We start from the raw sequence: 12,422 nt of genomic DNA on the forward strand, positions 1-12,422 counted from the left end.
CTCAAAAATCATAAAAAATCCTTAGATGGGTATTACAAATAACCTACACAATTGCTAAAACCTGATATAGGACTTGCACTTGAAAACAGCAAGAGGAAGAATCAGACATAGCTGTTGCATTTGGGAGAAATGTTATAAATATCTGACACTCGATAGCCATGTAATTATTATAATATAAATTAATATAAATATCTATACTGGTAAAATACAAAACCTATATAAATGTTACTAAAATGTTTCTGTCTTCAGTTTCTTTGCAACAAACACTCAATCAGACATGGTGCAATTGTCCCCATATTGATTTACACCTCACACAAAGTGGGAGCTATTCCTGAAATCATTACAAAAATTTGAATCTCACTCTACGATACTCTCTTTACAGCCTACTTAAAAAATAGAAAAATAAAAAGATTAGTTTCATCACAGATTGTCATTTAAAACATAAGAGTATTCAACACATTGTACTGTTGATACAAAAACGTGGTACATCAGTGGCTCTGTGGTGCAATGGACAGTGCATTTGACTTCTAGTAGGTTGTAGTTATTCAAAGGTCTTGTGTTCGAGTCCCACCAGAGTCGTTCTTTAGTTCCAAATGCAAACATTTAAACTTTACTTACAATAATACATAACGTAGACACTGTATATAGGAGACTTATTTACTATATATATATATATACAAAGTAAAATCTTTTCAATGTAAGATCACCAATTACAAATCAATTTTCGATACTTTAAATCAATAACTGCTGATCAAAAATGCTTATTGTTATATTTAACCAGCAACCAAATTCAATGTTGAGTCTGCTCAGATAGCTATGCAGACCTTGAAGGGTATCTACACTCAAAAAACATTTAATCCTTTTTACCTGTAATCCTTACATGGTTATCACATATTAGCTAAATAATTGCTTAAACCTGATATAGGACTTGCACTCGAAATCAGCAGCCGGAAAACTCAGACAGGGATGTTGCATTCAAGAGGAATGTTGGAAATATCTGACACAGGTTAGCAACATTATCATTATAGTATGAAATAAGATGAATATCTACACTGTTAAGCACTCTAAACATTAAATACATTTTAGAAAATATTTTGGTCTTTAGTTTGTATTGCAATAAACAGTTACTATTTCACACAGGGTGCAATTGTCCCCACATTTTTTTGCACCTCACACAATGAGGATGTTAGTTCTGAAATCAGTATAAAATTTTGGCTCTTACTCTACAATACTCTGTATATACATCCTACTAAAAAAAGAAAGACATAATAGATTTGTTTCATCACAGATTGTAGCTTTTAAAACATGAAAGTATTCTACAAGTTGTACTGTCGATACAAAACGCTTGTTGCTTCAGTGGCACTGTGTCGCAATGGATAGCGCATTGGACTTCTAGTAGGTTGTAGTTATTCAAAGGTTGTGGGTTCGAGTCCCACCAGAGTCATTCTTTAGCTTCAAATGCAAACATTTAAAATTTACTTAAAATGATACATAACATAGACATTGTATATGGGAGACCTATATACTATACTAGGTGCTTCATCGCGCCCTACGGGCGCTCTTCACACCGTCGCAAGGGGCTACGCCCCCTTAACCCTTGCATGCCTTTCTGGGGTTCAATATTTGTGTTATATGGAGTATCACCTGCATTCCTTTGTTAGTGGTTAAATATTGCACAATGAAAGGGTGTGCGATGGTGAAGGAGGCGCAGCCCCTTGCGACGGCGTGAACCGCACCTGCAGGCCACAATGTACAGAATGTAGCGGGTGCGGGGGGTACTGCGGATGGTGTCTGTAGATGCTGCGGATGGAGGGGGGGTGGAAGTGGGGGTGGGGCCCGGATGGGGAAGGGTTGGGAGGTGCTGCGGATGGGGGAGGGGCAGAGGAGTGGGGGATGCAGATGAGGGAGGGGTCCGGAGGCACTGAAGGTGGGGGAGGGGCAGGGGTGCCAATGGTGGGGGAGGGGCTGGTGTGGGGATGTTGCAGATGGGTGAAGGGTTCCGGAGGTGCTGTGGGATGGGAAGGGGCGGGAGTGCTGCTGGTGGGGTAGGGGTCCGCAGGTGCCATGGGTAGGAGAGGGGCAGGTACGGGTGTTGCGGCGGATGGGGAAGGAGGTCCGGAGGTGCTGCAGGTGGTGGAGGGGCAGGTGCGGGGGTGCCATTGGTGGGGGAGGGGTGGGTGAGGGGGGGACCGCGGATGGAGGAGGGTGTCTGCAGATGCTGCGGGTGGAGGGGGGCAGGTGTGGGGGAGACATATAAGGGGGGTGAACGGATGAGGGGGCCTGGAGATTGCTGGGGGTGGTGAAGGGGCGGAGGAGTGGGAGCCGCGGGTGGTGTAGGGGGTCTGGAAGCACAGCATGTGGGGGAGGGGTGGAGTGCCGCATGTGGTGGAGGGGAAGGTGCAGAGGTGTGGTGCATTGGGGAGAGGTCTGGAGGTGCTGCGGGTACTGTACCTGCCAAAAAGGTAGTTTGAGGGTATGCAGTAACAGGGCCAGGACAGGGGTGACAGGGTCAGAACAGGGTTGACTGGGCCAGGACAGGGGTGACAGGGTCAGAACAGGGGTGACAGGGTCAGAACAGGGGTGACGGGGCCAGGACACGGGCGACGAGGCCAGGACAGAAATGACAGGGACAGGATAGGGGTGACAGGGTCAGTGTAGGGGCGGCAGGACCAGGACAGGGGTGACAGGGCCAGTATAGGGTTGACAGGGCAAGCACAGGGGTGACAGGGCCAGGATAGGGGTAGCAGGGCCAGCATAAGGGTGACAGGGCCAGGATAAGGGTGAAAGGGCCAGGATAAGGGTGAAAGGGCCAGGATAAGGGTGGCAGGTCAAGGCCAGGGTGACAGGGACATGACAGAACACAGGGCACGGGAGAGATTGGTATTAGGGACAGAACAGTGGTGACAGACAGATGTGTCTTACCGGAGTCACTGCTGCTGGCTGCTGCTGGTCCACTCCAACCTGTTGGGATCTGCTGCTGGTGGAGACTTGGCATGGCTGACTCTCTTAGGCTGTAGTACTGCTTCCTCTGCCCGTCCGCATCACTCCCCCCCTCCTCAGTCACACACCGCAGACCTCGCGCAGCTGCCGGGCACTGTGGTAAGGTGAGACTGGGAGTGACTGGTTAGCCCCCAGGAGATGCTGCGGCTGGAGGGAGGAGGGGGTCATAGCATTCACGTGGCGCGGACCTCACGGCTGCTGGGCACTATGGTAAGGGGAGACTGGGAGTAACTGGTTAGCTCCCAGGAGACGCTGCTGCTGGAGGGAGGAGGGGGTCAGAGCCTGCAAGCAGCGCGGACTTCTGCAGCGCTACCCGCCGGCTAAAGTGTGTGAAGGAGCTGGGCGCACCTCACTGTGGGTGGCAGCGCTGCAGCTAGCGGTGGGGTTGCCGGGGCTGGAGATAACAGAGGCAGTACGGAAAGTGCACAGCGGCTGGTGACCCACAAAACTACAGCTAAGAAGCATGGAGTGTGCCAGAAAGTGACGCTCCTCCCCGCCAGAGAGACCCTGCTGAGTATGCTGATGTGGGGGTTAAGTATGGCATACCCCCTCACACACCCCCATACCTCCCAAATGTCCCAATTTTCGCGGGACAGTCCCATTTTTGGGGGTCTGTCCCGCTGTCCCACCCGCGGGTCGCAGTGTCCTGCGGTGGGGGGGGGGGGGGAGGCAGTTGGAAAGCTCCTGTACTCGCTGTTCTGCTTAGCAGAGCAGCGGTGAATAGTGGAGACAGAGGGGTGTTACGGATTAAGGGGGGGTTCCAGCAGCCGAGCCTGATTAAGGGGGGGGGCAGGCGGTACGTACCGTTGGCCCCACAGTTTTAGGGGTCCCCCCGGCTCGAGTAGCTCTGTCCCAGCTCAGAAGCTCCCCCAGCAACAACGGCAGCATTGTGCTACAGTCAGCACACGCTGCTGCGTGTTGGCAGGTCTGTGGTGTTGCAGGGAGGCAGCAGTCTCCCTGCTTTCTTCTGCCTGTGCGGGTGTGTAGGGGGGAGCGACCACCTCCTCTGGATTTAGCCCTAGCTGAGGGGCCAAAATTCCATAAAAATAAAAAAAAACAAAAAAACCCCGGAATTTGCATAAGGGGGCGTGGCCTCGCGTAGCGCGATTAGGTCACGCCCCCAACCCCACAGCAGGCACAGCAATGAGATAGGGCTCCCCTGTCTCAAGCACCCTGTGCCCCCCGGACTCATAATCAGCCCCTGGGGGCATGCCAGCAGCTCACAGAGCGCTGGGCATGCCCCCTCACTGACGAAAACGGGGCCCTCCCATGAAGCCACGCCCCCTTTTCGCTGTGTGTGTGTGTGTGTGTGTGTGTGTGTGTGTGTGTGTGTGTGTGTGTGAGATAGCTGGGAGGTATGCACCCCTGCCTGTGCCATGTCCATACCATCTGCTTGACTGCTTCTGCAGCTGCTCCTAGTGTCCTATAGATTTGGCCAGATCTGTGACTCATTTGACTAACTCCGCCCACTGTTGTGACTCCGCCCAGCGTTAGCAAATGAATCACAAAATCACAGTTCTGGGCTATTATATAGGAGATATACAAAGTAATTATAGGCTGTTGACATAAAAATCATTTAAATGTAAGACCAGTTACAAATCAATTTTAGATACTTTAAATCATTAACTGGTAATAAAAATGTGGATGGTTACTTTTAACCAGCAATCAAAATATTATGTTGAGTCTGCTCACGTAGGAATACAAAGCTTAAAGTGTATCTACAGTACACTCAAAAATCATAAAAAATCCTTAGATGGGTATTACAAATAACCTACACAATTGCTAAAACCTGATATAGGACTTGCACTTGAAAACAGCAAGAGGAAGACTCAGACATAGCTGTTGCATTTGGGAGAAATGTTATAAATATCTGACACTCGATAGCCATGTAATTATTATAATATAAATTAATATAAATATATATACTGGTAAAAATACAAAACCTATATAAATGTTACCAAAATGTTTCTGTCTTCAGTTTCTTTGCAACAAACACTCAATCAGACATGGTGCAATTGTCCCCATATTGATTTGCACCTCACACAAAGTGGGAGCTATTTCTGAAATCATTACAAAAGTTTTACTCTCACTCTACGATACTCTCTTTACAGCATACTTAAAAAATAGAAAAATAAAAAGATTAGTTTCATCACAGATTGTGTCATTTAAAACATAAGAGTATTCAACACATTGTACTGTTGATACAAAAATATGATACATCAGTGGCTCTGTGGCGCAATGGATAGCGCACTGGACTTCTAGTAGGTTGTAGTTATTCAAAAGTTGTGGGTTCGAGTCCCCCCAGAGTCATTCTTTAGTTTCAAATGCAAAGATTTAAAGTTTACTTACAATAATACATAACGTAGACAATGTATACAGGAGACTTATTTACTATATATATATATATATATATATATATATACAAAGTAATGATAGGCTGGTGACATAAAAATCTTTTCAATGTAAGATCACCAATTACAAATCAATTTTCGATACTTTAAATCAATAACTGCTGATCAAAAATGCTTATTGTTATATTTAACCAGCAACCAAATTCAATGTTGAGTCTGCTCAGCTAGCTATGCAGACCTTGAAGGGTATCTACACTCAAAAAACATTAAATCCTTTTTACCTGTAATCCTTACATGGTTATCACATATTAGCTAAATAATTGCTTAAACCTGATATAGGACTTGTACTCGAAATCAGCAGCCGGAAAACTCAGACAGGGATGTTGCATTCAAGAGGAATGTTGGAAATATCTGACACAGGTTAGCAACATTATCATTATAGTATGAAATAAGATGAATATCTACACTGTTAAGCACTCTAAATATTAAATACATTTTAGAAAATATTTTGGTCTTTAGTTTGTATTCCAATAAACAGTTACTATTTCACACAGGGTGCAATTGTCCCCACATTTTTTTGCACCTCACACAATGAGGATGCTATTTCTGAAATCAGTATAAAATTTTGGCTCTTACTCTACAATACTCTGTATATACATCCTACTAAAAAAAGAAAGACATAATAGATTTGTTTCATCACAGATTGTAGCTTTTAAAACATGAAAGTATTCTACAAGTTGTACTGTCGATACAAACGCTTGCTGCTTCAGTGGCTCTGTGGCGCAATGGATAGCGCATTGGACTTCTAGTAGGTTGTAGTTATTCAAAGGTTGTGGGTTTGAGTCCCACCAGAGTCATTCTTTAGCTTCAAATGCAAACATTTAAAATGTACTTAAAATGATACATAACATAGACATTGTATATGGGAGACCTATATACTATATATACAAAGTAATTATAGGCTGTTGACATAAAAATCATTTAAATGTAAGACCAGTTACAAATCAATTTTAGATACTCTAAATCAATAACTGGTAATAAAAATGTGGATGGTTATTTTTAACCAGCAATGAAAATATTATGTTGAGTCTGCTCACGTAGGAATACAAAGCTTAAAGTGTATCTAAAGTACACTCAAAAATCATAAAAAATCCTTAGATGGGTATTACAAATAACCTACACAATTGCTAAAACCTGATATAGGACTTGCACTTGAAAACAGCAAGAGGAAGAATCAGACATAGCTGTTGCATTTGGGAGAAATGTTATAAATATCTGACACTCGATAGCCATGTAATTATTATAATATAAATTAATATAAATATCTATACTGGTAAAATACAAAACCTATATAAATGTTACTAAAATGTTTCTGTCTTCAGTTTCTTTGCAACAAACACTCAATCAGACATGGTGCAATTGTCCCCATATTGATTTACACCTCACACAAAGTGGGAGCTATTCCTGAAATCATTACAAAAATTTGAATCTCACTCTACGATACTCTCTTTACAGCCTACTTAAAAAATAGAAAAATAAAAAGATTAGTTTCATCACAGATTGTCATTTAAAACATAAGAGTATTCAACACATTGTACTGTTGATACAAAAACGTGGTACATCAGTGGCTCTGTGGTGCAATGGACAGTGCATTTGACTTCTAGTAGGTTGTAGTTATTCAAAGGTCTTGTGTTCGAGTCCCACCAGAGTCGTTCTTTAGTTCCAAATGCAAACATTTAAACTTTACTTACAATAATACATAACGTAGACACTGTATATAGGAGACTTATTTACTATATATATATATATACAAAGTAAAATCTTTTCAATGTAAGATCACCAATTACAAATCAATTTTCGATACTTTAAATCAATAACTGCTGATCAAAAATGCTTATTGTTATATTTAACCAGCAACCAAATTCAATGTTGAGTCTGCTCAGATAGCTATGCAGACCTTGAAGGGTATCTACACTCAAAAAACATTTAATCCTTTTTACCTGTAATCCTTACATGGTTATCACATATTAGCTAAATAATTGCTTAAACCTGATATAGGACTTGCACTCGAAATCAGCAGCCGGAAAACTCAGACAGGGATGTTGCATTCAAGAGGAATGTTGGAAATATCTGACACAGGTTAGCAACATTATCATGATAGTATGAAATAAGATGAATATCTACACTGTTAAGCACTCTAAACATTAAATACATTTTAGAAAATATTTTGGTCTTTAGTTTGTATTGCAATAAACAGTTACTATTTCACACAGGGTGCAATTGTCCCCACATTTTTTTGCACCTCACACAATGAGGATGCTATTTCTGAAATCAGTATAAAATTTTGGCTCTTACTCTACAATACTCTGTATATACATCCTACTAAAAAAAGTAAGACATAATAGATTTGTTTCATCACAGATTGTAGCTTTTAAAACATGAAAGTATTCTACAAGCTGTACTGTCAATACAAACACTTGCTGCTTCAGTGGCTCTGTGGTGCAATGGATAGCGTATTGGACTTCTAGTAGGTTGTAGTTATTCAAAGGTTGTGGGTTCGAGTCCCAGCAGAGTCATTCTTTAGCTTCAAATGCAAACATTTAAAATTTACTTAAAATGATACATAACATAGACATTGTATGTGGGAAACCTATATACTATATATACAAAGTAATTATAGGCTGTTGACATAAAAATCATTTAAATGTAAGACCAGTTACAAATCAATTTTAGATACTTTAAATCAATAACTGGTAATAAAAATGTGGATGGTTATTTTTAACCAGCAATCAAAATATTATGTTGAGTCTGCTCACGTAGGAATACAAAGCTTAAAGTGTATCTACAGTACACTCAAAAATCATAAAAAATCCTTAGATGGGTATTACAAATAACCTACACAATTGCTAAAACCTGATATAGGACTTGCACTTGAAAACAGCAAGAGGAAGACTCAGACATAGCTGTTGCATTTGGGAGAAATGTTATAATTATCTGACACTCGATAGCCATGTAATTATTATAATATAAATTAATATAAATATCTATACTGGTAAAATACAAAACCTATATAAATGTTACCAAAATGTTTCTGTCTTCAGTTTCTTTGCAACAAACACTCAATCAGACATGGTGCAATTGTCCCCATATTGATTTGCACCTCACACAAAGTGGGAGCTATTTCTGATATCATTACAAAAATTTTACTCTCACTCTACGATACTCTCTTTACAGCATACTTAAAAAATAGAAAAATAAAAAGATTAGTTTCATCACAGATTGTGTCATTTAAATCATAAGAGTATTCAACACATTGTACTGTTGATACAAAAATATGATACATCAGTGGCTCTGTGGCGCAATGGATAGCTCATTGGGCATCTAGTAGGTTGTAGTTATTCAAAGGTTGTGGGTTCGAGTCCCACCAGAGTCGTTATTTAGTTTCAAATGCAAAGATTTAAAGTTTACTTACAATAATACATAACGTAGACATTGTATACAGGAGACTTATTTGCTATATATATATATACAAAGTAATGATAGGCTGGTGACATAAAAATCTTTTCAATGTAAGATCACCAATTACAAATCAATTTTCGATACTTTAAATCAATAACTGCTGATCAAAAATGCTTATTGAAATATTTAACCAGCAACCAAATTCAATGTTGAGTCTGCTCAGCTAGCTATGCAGACCTTGAAGGGTATCTACACTCAAAAAACATTAAATCCTTTTTACCTGTAATCCTTACATGGTTATCACATATTAGCTAAATAATTGCTTAAACCTGATATAGGACTTGCACTCGAAATCAGCAGCCGGAAAACTCAGACAGGGATGTTGCATTCAAGAGGAATGTTGGAAATATCTGACACAGGTTAGCAACATTATCATGATAGTATGAAATAAGATGAATATCTACACTGTTCAGCACTCTAAACATTAAATACATTTTAGAAAATATTTTGGTCTTTAGTTTGTATTGCAATAAACAGTTACTATTTCACACAGGGTGCAATTGTCCCCACATTTTTTTGCACCTCACACAATGAGGATGCTATTTCTGAAATCAGTATAACATTTTGGCTCTTACTCTACAATACTCTGTATATACATCCTACTAAAAAAAGAAAGACATAATAGATTTGTTTCATCACAGATTGTAGCTTTTAAAACATGAAAGTATTCTACAAGTTGTACTGTCGATACAAAAGCTTGCTGCTTCAGTGGCTCTGTGGCGCAATGGATAGCGCATTGGACTTCTAGTAGGTTGTAGTTATTCAAAGGTTGTGGGTTTGAGTCCCACCAGAGTCATTCTTTAGCTTCAAATGCAAACATTTAAAATTTACTTAAAATGATACATAACATAGACATTGTATATGGGAGACCTATATACTATATATACAAAGTAATTATAGGCTGTTGACATAAAAATCATTTAAATGTAAGACCAGTTACAAATCAATTTTAGATACTTTAAATCAATAACTGGTAATAAAAATGTGGATGGTTATTTTTAACCAGCAATGAAAATATTATGTTGAGTCTGCTCACGTAGGAATACAAAGCTTAAATTGTATCTACAGTACACTCAAAAATCATAAAAAAAATCCTTATATGGGTATTACAAATAACCTACACAATTGCTAAAACCTGATATAGGACTTGCACTTGAAAACAGCAAGAGGAAGACTCAGACATAGCTGTTGCATTTGGGAGAAATGTTATAAATATCTGACACTCGATAGCCATGTAATTATTATAATATAAATTAATATAAATATCTATACTGGTAAAAATGCAAAACCTATATAAATGTTACCAAAATGTTTCTGTCTTCAGTTTCTTTGCAACAAACACTCAATCAGACATGGTGCAATTGTCCCCATATTGATTTACACCTCACACAAAGTGGGAGCTATTCCTGAAATCATTACAAAAATTTGAATCTCACTCTACGATACTCTCTTTACAGCCTACTTAAAAAATAGAAAAATAAAAAGATTAGTTTCATCACAGATTGTCATTTAAAACATAAGAGTATTCAACACATTGTACTGTTGATACAAAAATGTGGTACATCAGTGGCTCTGTGGTGCAATGGACAGCGCATTTGACTTCTAGTAGGTTGTAGTTATTCAAAGGTCTTGTGTTCGAGTCCCACCAGAGTCGTTCTTTAGTTCCAAATGCAAACATTTAAACTTTACTTACAATAATACATAACGTAGACACTGTATATAGGAGACTTATTTACTATATATATATATACAAAGTAAAATCTTTTCAATGTAAGATCACCAATTACAAATCAATTTTCGATACTTTAAATCAATAACTGCTGATCAAAAATGCTTATTGTTATATTTAACCAGCAACCAAATTCAATGTTGAGTCTGCTCAGCTAGCTATGCAGACCTTGAAGGGTATCTACACTCAAAAAACATTTAATCCTTTTTACCTGTAATCCTTACATGGTTATCACATATTAGCTAAATAATTGCTTAAACCTGATATAGGACTTGCACTCGAAATCAGCAGCCGGAAAACTCAGACAGGGATGTTGCATTCAAGAGGAATGTTGGAAATATCTGACACAGGTTAGCAACATTATCATGATAGTATGAAATAAGATGAATATCTACACTGTTAAGCACTCTAAACATTAAATACATTTTAGAAAATATTTTGGTCTTTAGTTTGTATTGCAATAAACAGTTACTATTTCACACAGGGTGCAATTGTCCCCACATTTTTTTGCACCTCACACAATGAGGATGCTATTTCTGAAATCAGTATAAAATTTTGGCTCTTACTCTACAATACTCTGTATATACATCCTACTAAAAAAAGTAAGACATAATAGATTTGTTTCATCACAGATTGTAGCTTTTAAAACATGAAAGTATTCTACAAGCTGTACTGTCAATACAAACACTTGCTGCTTCAGTGGCTCTGTGGCGCAATGGATAGCGTATTGGACTTCTAGTAGGTTGTAGTTATTCAAAGGTTGTGGGTTCGAGTCCCAGCAGAGTCATTCTTTAGCTTCAAATGCAAACATTTAAAATTTACTTAAAATGATACATAACGTAGACATTGTATGTGGGAAACCTATATACTATATATACAAAGTAATTATAGGCTGTTGACATAAAAATCATTTAAATGTAAGACCAGTTACAAATCAATTTTAGATACTTTAAATCAATAACTGGTAATAAAAATGTGGATGGTTATTTTTAACCAGCAATCAAAATATTATGTTGAGTCTGCTCACGTAGGAATACAAAGCTTAAAGTGTATCTACAGTACACTCAAAAATCATAAAAAATCCTTAGATGGGTATTACAAATAACCTACACAATTGCTAAAACCTGATATAGGACTTGCACTTGAAAACAGCAAGAGGAAGACTCAGACATAGCTGTTGCATTTGGGAGAAATGTTATAATTATCTGACACTCGATAGCCATGTAATTATTATAATATAAATTAATATAAATATCTATACTGGTAAAATACAAAACCTATATAAATGTTACCAAAATGTTTCTGTCTTCAGTTTCTTTGCAACAAACACTCAATCAGACATGGTGCAATTGTCCCCATATTGATTTGCACCTCACACAAAGTGGGAGCTATTTCTGATATCATTACAAAAATTTTACTATCACTCTACGATACTCTCTTTACAGCATACTTAAAAAATAGAAAAATAAAAAGATTAGTTTCATCACAGATTGTGTCATTTAAATCATAAGAGTATTCAACACATTGTACTGTTGATACAAAAATATGATACATCAGTGGCTCTGTGGCGCAATGGATAGCTCATTGGACATCTAGTAGGTTGTAGTTATTCAAAGGTTGTGGGTTCGAGTCCCACCAGAGTTGTTATTTAGTTTCAAATGCAAAGATTTAAAGTTTACTTACAATAATACATAACGTAGACATTGTATACAGGAGACTTATTTGCTATATATATATATACAAAGTAATGATAGGCTGGTGACATAAAAATCTTTTCAATGTAAGATCACCAATTACAAATCAATTTTCGATACTTTAAATCA

At 38.8% G+C, this 12,422-nt stretch overlaps 3 non-coding genes across 3 annotated transcripts; all 3 read left to right on the forward strand.

Moving 5' to 3' along the window:
* The first annotated feature begins 6,122 nt into the window (after positions 1 to 6,122).
* On the forward strand, positions 6,123 to 6,208 carry TRNAR-UCU (transfer RNA arginine (anticodon UCU)). Its single transcript is given in 2 exon segments — positions 6,123 to 6,159; positions 6,173 to 6,208. It is a non-coding gene; the product is annotated as a tRNA-Arg (tRNA).
* Positions 6,209 to 9,580: 3,372 nt separating this feature from the next.
* On the forward strand, positions 9,581 to 9,666 carry TRNAR-UCU (transfer RNA arginine (anticodon UCU)). Its single transcript is given in 2 exon segments — positions 9,581 to 9,617; positions 9,631 to 9,666. It is a non-coding gene; the product is annotated as a tRNA-Arg (tRNA).
* Positions 9,667 to 11,300: 1,634 nt separating this feature from the next.
* Positions 11,301 to 11,386, forward strand: TRNAR-UCU (transfer RNA arginine (anticodon UCU)). Its single transcript is given in 2 exon segments — positions 11,301 to 11,337; positions 11,351 to 11,386. It is a non-coding gene; the product is annotated as a tRNA-Arg (tRNA).
* Positions 11,387 to 12,422: the final 1,036 nt, after the last annotated feature.

This window comes from Pseudophryne corroboree, chromosome 4, assembly GCF_028390025.1.
Source record: "Pseudophryne corroboree isolate aPseCor3 chromosome 4, aPseCor3.hap2, whole genome shotgun sequence".
In the NCBI taxonomy this organism is placed as follows: Eukaryota; Metazoa; Chordata; class Amphibia; order Anura; family Myobatrachidae; genus Pseudophryne; species Pseudophryne corroboree.